This window comes from Athene cunicularia, assembly GCF_003259725.1.
Source record: "Athene cunicularia isolate RWA chromosome 25 unlocalized genomic scaffold, athCun1 chr25_part1, whole genome shotgun sequence".
NCBI classification, from domain to species: domain Eukaryota; kingdom Metazoa; phylum Chordata; class Aves; order Strigiformes; family Strigidae; genus Athene; species Athene cunicularia.
In genome coordinates, this window is record NW_020799134.1 from 1,466,536 (window position 1) to 1,474,057 (window position 7,522).

The following is a 7,522-nucleotide window of genomic DNA, read 5'->3' on the forward strand; positions in this document are numbered from 1 at the left end:
CAGAGGGAGGAAGGAGGAGTGCCAGACGAGGTGGGGGAAGGACTCAAAATGGGGGAAAATTAAACACAGGAAGAGAGTAAATAAATACAGGTATGGTGCCAGATAGAGGAGATGTAGGAAAACATGTAAATGGCGATGGGGTACAGGGCAGCACTGGCCGAAGAGGAAGATGTTTGTGGAACTGGACCAAGTATGTGGGCAGGCGGAGAGGGAGACAAAGGCGGGGAGGCAGGCAGAGACCTGGAGATCTTCTGCAGGCCTGCTGCAGTCACCAATCCCACACACACGCTGCACAGGACAGCTGTGAGCCCCAGCCCAACCAAAGCCAAGATTACCTATGCCTCAAATCCCACCACAGTGGGGTCCTTGCTCAGTGGGGTCCTGCTCCTGCTGTCTCTGTCCTAAAAGGAAAATACATGTTTCATTCTCCATGCATTGAAGGTTACAAGTGATCTCCGCAGAATCTGTCCTTTCCCCCCTCATTTCTACCAAATTTTACTTTGGGTGGCTGTGCACCCATGGCCACTGTACACGTATTTTCTCTTTCTTGGAACCAATCTCCTTCTGGACTTTTAGGACCCCAATGGATGTCACGGACATGACACCTATGTCATGATGAACGCAGGTGCAGAACTTCTAGCACCATTGGGGTCTGGTCTTCCAAGCAGGCCAAACTCCATCATTTTCAAAAAAGAAGAAAAAGAAACAACAAACCAAGCTCACCAGCTACTGTGGTAGAGACGGACTGGTTTTCCATTGGCATCTAGAAACTCTGTCAAGAGGGATCATATCCTGTGTTGGCAAGCACGTAGCGCAACGCGCTTGTCCTCTGCAAGGTTTGGCAGGGGAGTGTCAGGTTACCCAAATGAGAACTTGTTTCTCTGCTCCTGCTGAACTGACGTGACACGTCCTGATTCTGGGATGAGGCTTGAGCACTGAAGGTAACGTTCTCTCCAGGAAAGTATGCAAGAGGCTGGGAGTGCAGAGGGACAGATGCAGACCCAGGTCCCTGTGGCGATACATGCGAGCACAGGCAGTCGCTGACAAACATGACAGCTGAGGGCAGGAGCTGAGGAGGAGTCACCAAGGAAGACAGATGTATCAACTTGGTCAAATTAAGAAACCCACTCCTCAATAGACAAGAGCCAGGAGAGTGGCCGACAGCCACTGAAAGTCACGCAGCTGGGAAGAAGCAGAATTGTGGGGTCACGTGGCACAGCAGCGGGGTCAAGCTTCCAACTGTCTAGGATTTGAGGAAGCCAACCAGGCAGATGCTGCTACCTAGGTCAGCCGTGGTTTAGGTTGCATCCCTTGACATATTCCACACCCAACCAAAGACCAAGAAGGGAAGAAAGTGTTCCTGGGACATTATTTTTCTCACCCTAATGCAGATATCTAAAAGGGATTCTATCAACTATCCTCCAGGAAGACCTTGCCCCATCACCCCCATCAGAGGCAAATGGTACCCAGATGATTGAGGTGGCAACTGAAGAAAGGAGAAGTCCCCTTCTAGTAGGCTCTCTAGCACAGGACACCACTAGAGGCCCAGAGGAAACAAATCGTCAGTTCCTACAATGACCCAGATCTGAATGGACTTGGCTGATCCAAGGACACCTATGTTTATTCACAAGCTTCACTGGTCCAAGCAGCATGCCTGGCTCTCCAGAGCTGAGCGTATGGCTCCAACAAGCCACAAAGGAACTTCTCTCTGAAGAGTATATGAAGCATCCAGGTCGAGCACCCTTCCTCCAACCTTCAGCACTTCACCAGAAGTAACAGCTGCAGCAGCCTGGAAAAGCCCTCCAGCAGCCCCCACTGAAACCCATTCACCTACCGATCACAGTTGTGCTTACCTGCAGCTCCCCTGTCACTACTGATAGCAATGAGATAAACATATGAAGTTACATACTAATAACTTAGACCATCTGTGAAAGAAAAACTTAACTTGCTACTTAAGACGACGAACCCCCATGGGGATGTGGAGGTGGTTGCCAGCAAACACACATCTTCAAAGTAAAAACATGAAATATGCAAAGAATTTCTGTAAGGTGGAAATTCAGACTATAGACCTACATTTTTTTTTGCCATGCAGTTGAAAAAAATGACCACATTTATCACAGGAAGTATCAACAGAAGGCTCTAAACCACTGCCTAACCACCTGACTTCTACTGGAAAGCATGGTACTTTTCTTAAGAAGGTATCAAAGATGGGACCCATAAGCAGCAGCACTGGGGGAACAAATGGGGTTAAAACCCTTAGCTCTTCAGGAGATACCAAAAGGAATGAGGAAAGGGGTATAATGATGAAAGAGAGATGCCTTAGAAGGGGAGCACATGACTGTTACATGCATCAGCTGTAGAGAGGGTGTCATGAAAAGTCATTATCTTCCCATTTGAAGCCCTCGGGGGTGTTATAAATGTAACGGATTGGGACCTATAAAGGCACATGCATTAAAAGAAAAGAGACACCTGCCTGGAGATCATCTCTGCCGGGACTCGAACCCGGAACCTCTGGATTAGAAGTCCAGCGCGCTCGTCCATTGCGCCACAGAGACCTCACCATGAGTGCAGCATCGGCACCAGAACTGAAAAATCCCACGTCCCTGCATCACTGGAGGGGTCTTGACACCCTGCTCTCACAGCATGGCACTGAGGCAGCGTGAAAACCCAGCGACCAGATCGATCTCCCTTGCAAATCAACATCTTTAGGCATCCTCTTCTTCCACAGGGATGGGTAATAATTCTGGGTATGATCTATATCTCGCTCGGCAGCAGGGATGCAGCAAAAACCTGGATGCAGGCTTGTGTCTGCGTCTCTGGCAACCTTTCTGGAGCATCTCTAGCTCGACTGAGGGCAGAGCTAAATCCTGGAGTAGAGTTAATTGCTACATCTCCCTTGGTATCATCACAGCATCCTCACTGCAGAAACCAAGAGAGATAAAGATGAAAGAGGATTTAGCTTACAACACTGAACACTGACAATGATGAAGAAAGCTCTGTTTGTCATGATGAAAAAATGCAGAAACCTGTGGCTTGAGCAGTGAAATAAAAGAAAAAGCAACTATCATGGTTTTATTTTAAGCTCTCAATCAAGAGTTCAACATTTTTCTATGCACATCTTCCAGTGGAAAAAAGACGACATTGAAACACCAGGAAATATCCTTCTACATTTGCTGGGCTATTGAACAATTGAACAAACTCCATGACATTATTCCTTGCCGTGAACAAACACATTTTGCCTTTCTAAGCTGCATGAATTTGAGAGTACTGTTTACTCCCAAACATGCTCTTAATTAGGGACAAACATGAAGAGCGAGATGCTAACAGCAATACAATTTGCTTAGAAGAATGAACGCTACCTGAGACTGCAAGCTTTTACCTCAGGGTCGATGTGACCTAAGACCCAATCTAAGCCAGCTCTTACTGCCTGAGAACACCCCATACCAATGGTAAAACAACAGAAGATTTACCCTTCGATGGAACGAGGCATATAACCACACCCAGAATTGCAACTAACCAGAATCTAGGATAAACATCACCGCCATCTGTACAGGTCATTGGTTTAGACCAATGAAGATCATCACACCACTGACCATACGTGTGTATCGCCTGCACAGGACAAGCACGTATTGATCCTGCGTGGGACAAGCACATACTGATTATGCAAGCAGCTGTAACAGATTCTTAACGTGAAAAATTTCATTAGTCTCTGCAACTGTACTGTCACATATATAATCCCTGCTTTCCTCTGTATCTGTGTCCTCCATGCATTAGGCTGGGGCACTGCTACACGTGTAGCTAAACTATAAAAGAATAAATTCCCTTGGTAATGCTACGCTAAGCATCCTTGACTCCCTCCTCGGCTGGCAAAGTACTGACTTTTACACAGAATGGGCTACGAAGTCAGCTAATGCGGAGAGGCACAGCACTAACAACCTCAGCACACCAAGTGCAAAACCAAAGAACTTTATTTTCCTTTTACTGATGCTCTGTGGCTTTGGAAAGGTTTACAGTTGCCTTGACAAGTAAAATCCAACTAGAAGCGGTGGGAAAGAAGGGAGGGGTCTAACTTCTATCAGACAAAACCCTTCCTGCTGCAAGAGATACTCAGTAAATCGGTAAACCTTGAATTAAATTACTCCATGAACCGACTGTAGTGCCAGTGTAGCACTGTAATCCCACCAGTACCTCAAGAAAATGCAAAGTCTAGAAAACACCTGTATCTAAAGGGTGATCAAAGGCTACGCTTAAAAAATGTTATATAATAAATCTTAGACAAAGTTATAAAGCAACAATACAGAAGGAAGAAAAAAAACTCAACACGGCCTGTGGCTGCACTATGCCTATTCCTCGCGGGAGATGACACCAACTCTTTTAATATGGTTTTGGGAGGCTGCACCTCAAGAGCAATGTCTATTTTGAAGTCATTAACAATTTCATCAGCAAGTAGAAAATCTGGAGATGAAATATCAAATTGCACAAACCTCAGAAGAATGACTGTGGCTTTATGGGCAGCCACGGCCCAGGAGTCCGAGGGCGGATGGGTTTTGAGAGAACCCGCATTCCTCCCAACTGAAGCTGGAGTGGGGCTTGTTGCAGCTGTGTGACCTGCCTGCCTACGCTCTCATACGTCTTTGAGTAATACACAGCCCAGCAGCACACATGCTCAAATCTTTACCGGCCAAACAGCATTCGATATCTGGAAAAAAGCCTGCTCCAATCAGCCCTAGTTGCACGAGAAGCTGGAAAGGTCTAGGAGTTTGAGCAGGTCCTGGTGAAAACGACACATTTCTGACAGAGTGAAATGGGGAAAACCACCCGCTGCAGGGAAATCGATGTGTTCCAGGTTGCACGCCCAAAGAGCACCCCCTGGTCAGCAGCACTGCTAGGAGTGCCACCAGAGCCTCTCCCCTTCTCCCCAGCCTCGTCCCAGCACATGCCCATGCTGGCACAAGCACATGGCCACTGACCACATGGTAGCAAATGCTCCCCACCGAATGCTAGAAAGCAACATGCAACTTTCAAATCCTCAGGCCGCCTGCCAGGCATCTTCGTACCTTCAGGAATTTGGCCAGTCTTCCGTGAGGTACTGACTGTCCCTCTGTTATCTCCATATGCGACATACTTGCAAAGCAGAGACTGGACTGAGCAGCACAGATGCAGGTAAGTTACTTGTGCTGCTGGGGGATGCCAATTCACCCATTTCTGTGGTAAGAGTTGACAGTGCAATTCAGTAAGCTGGGCAGCATGTTTTGAGACGAGAGCAATATCCCTCTTTAAATACAGAGAAGAAGGTGTTATATAATATGAGTGTCCCCAGCACAGAGAAGTGGGATGGGAGTGGAAAAGCTGCAGGGGGTCCAAGCAAGGTGCAAATCGGCACCCAGCTCATCCCAGATCGCCTTCCAGCATCAAATCATATGCTGCAAATGGGAAAAACGTGAACCATGGGCAATGATACAGTGGACATGATGAACCAAGACAATTTACTACCCTATAAACAACTGGGAAAGTCCTTTTGCAAGACAAAGAAAGACTTAAGTGGGAAGATGACTGCTGAAGCATGTCTTACTTGAGCAATAAACCACCTCATGTCCAGTTGCTCTAGGGTAGCATTGTCAGTGATGGGATATTCAAAAATCTCTTTGCACACCTAAATAAAAAGCAACAGAAAACCCATACCAGAGCTAGGACTGTTTTGCGGTATCCATGGCTACAGGTTTTATAGCAAATTTAACTACCCTATTACCTAATAAAACCTTCTTCAAGAGTCACCAAGGAGGCAGTCCCACCAAGCTAAGGATAAAGCTTTAGAAGCTGTATGCCTGCAGACCACAAAGCCCATTAACCCATGTACCCACAATGGGGAAGAGTTTTCCTCAAATCCTTACAATTTGCAAAGTATATTCTTGTCTTTTTCCTAAACTTGTAATCCCTTCTCTATTGCTTTTTCTTCTTTTGCCAGCCACATCAGAAGCACCCAAAACGCAGGCTTGCACTTGATCTGACCACCACATCACAAGCATCTTCAAACCCTCCAGCGCCTTTCTGAGCCTCACGTTGTCTGCAGGACAGTGACTGGGCTCATCTAAAAGATGTTCATCAGTGACTCCTGCATTTTGCTCCCCCTGATAATTCACATGTCATCCTGAGACACAAAGCCAGTTTCAGAAACTTTTGCCTTCAGTGGCTGTACTGTAGCTTGCTGAGCAAGGGCACAATTCAGCAAGTCTACAAGTTAAAGCTTACAGTTGAATTACAGCAGATGCTCTTTTAAAAAGCAGCTCAACTGTCATCTTAGTATCTAAGATATACACAACTGTTTGATTTTCATTTTGCTGGTGTTAATCCCCACATGAGTTATTTTTGCATCCCAAATAAGATAAATGAAGCAAGAGGGCATGACTAGCTCCTGTCAGGAAGCTGAAGAGGTAACCACCAGGGTAAAAAGAAGAGACAGAGGAGATGACATTTCTGGGGAGCAGGTTGGATCCCATCCACAAAGTGGAAAATCAAAACTGACGCTGGCCCACATGAAGGCCCGAGCAAAGATACCTATGGCCTATACTTGTAATTGCTGTTGTGAAAATCATTGCAGGACTGAGACTGATGTCACAAAGTAGAGCATAAACACAGACTAAAAGATGCCAAGACAGTGACAGAAAAGGAAGTTCCCAGTAGAAACTCCAAATCTAATACCCTGTGCTTACAGAGCACCGATTTAAAAGTTGTAGACCAGAGCATCCCCCTTTATGATGGATGGAACAAAGCAGCTTGGCTGAGACTGGGCACTGGAAATTAGGAGCATTACCTGGGTCTCCCTTGTCACATCACCACCCACTGCAGCGCATCCCCAGTGGGGATCTCAAGCAAGCAGCCAGAGGGTGTCCAGCACAGATGGATTTACCCAAGAGGTTGAGAACATGTCCTCAGCTGGGATCCTCAAAATGGCTACAGAAGGGAGGGATGGCCCAGGCTGGGTATCCAAGACAGACCACGTCCCCAGCTCAGGGCAGTGCAGAGGAAACACTGTCCTCTATCTGGCATACCCAGAATGGCTGAGGTCCAGCCTGGCAGCACCTGGGGCGGCCAAGGTCAACTTTGCTGCCATCTTAGCGGGGGCCAGAGACCATGCCCTTGGTCATCCACACCGCCAGCTCTACTGACAATGAGATCTGGTTGGCATCCCATCCCTACTCTTGTGACTCTCACTTGGGCACTGGGAATGAAGCCAATGATGAACTCTGAAGCGAAGCCATCTGCAAAGCAGCGAACAGCCTGTGCAGAGCTCAACAGCCATTGGAGATGCTACCCCACATCAGCAGATGGAGATCAAGTCAGGAACTAGGCAAAAGACCCCTTCATCACAGCTGTGCAGTTGGTGGTACCACAGTCCTATGAACAGAGGAGATAGAACCTTCCAGACCCTGGGCCTGAAAAACTCTACAGCATGAAAAACCAAGGATAAAATCCTCCTCCCTACATCCTAGAAGGACTTTCCAAAACTTAGTATTATACTATG

At 47.0% G+C, this 7,522-nt stretch overlaps 1 non-coding gene across 1 annotated transcript; it reads right to left on the reverse strand.

The window, feature by feature from the left end:
• Window positions 1-2,481: 2,481 nt before the first annotated feature.
• Window positions 2,482-2,555, reverse strand: TRNAR-UCU. Its single transcript has one exon. It is a non-coding gene; the product is annotated as a tRNA-Arg (tRNA).
• Window positions 2,556-7,522: the final 4,967 nt, after the last annotated feature.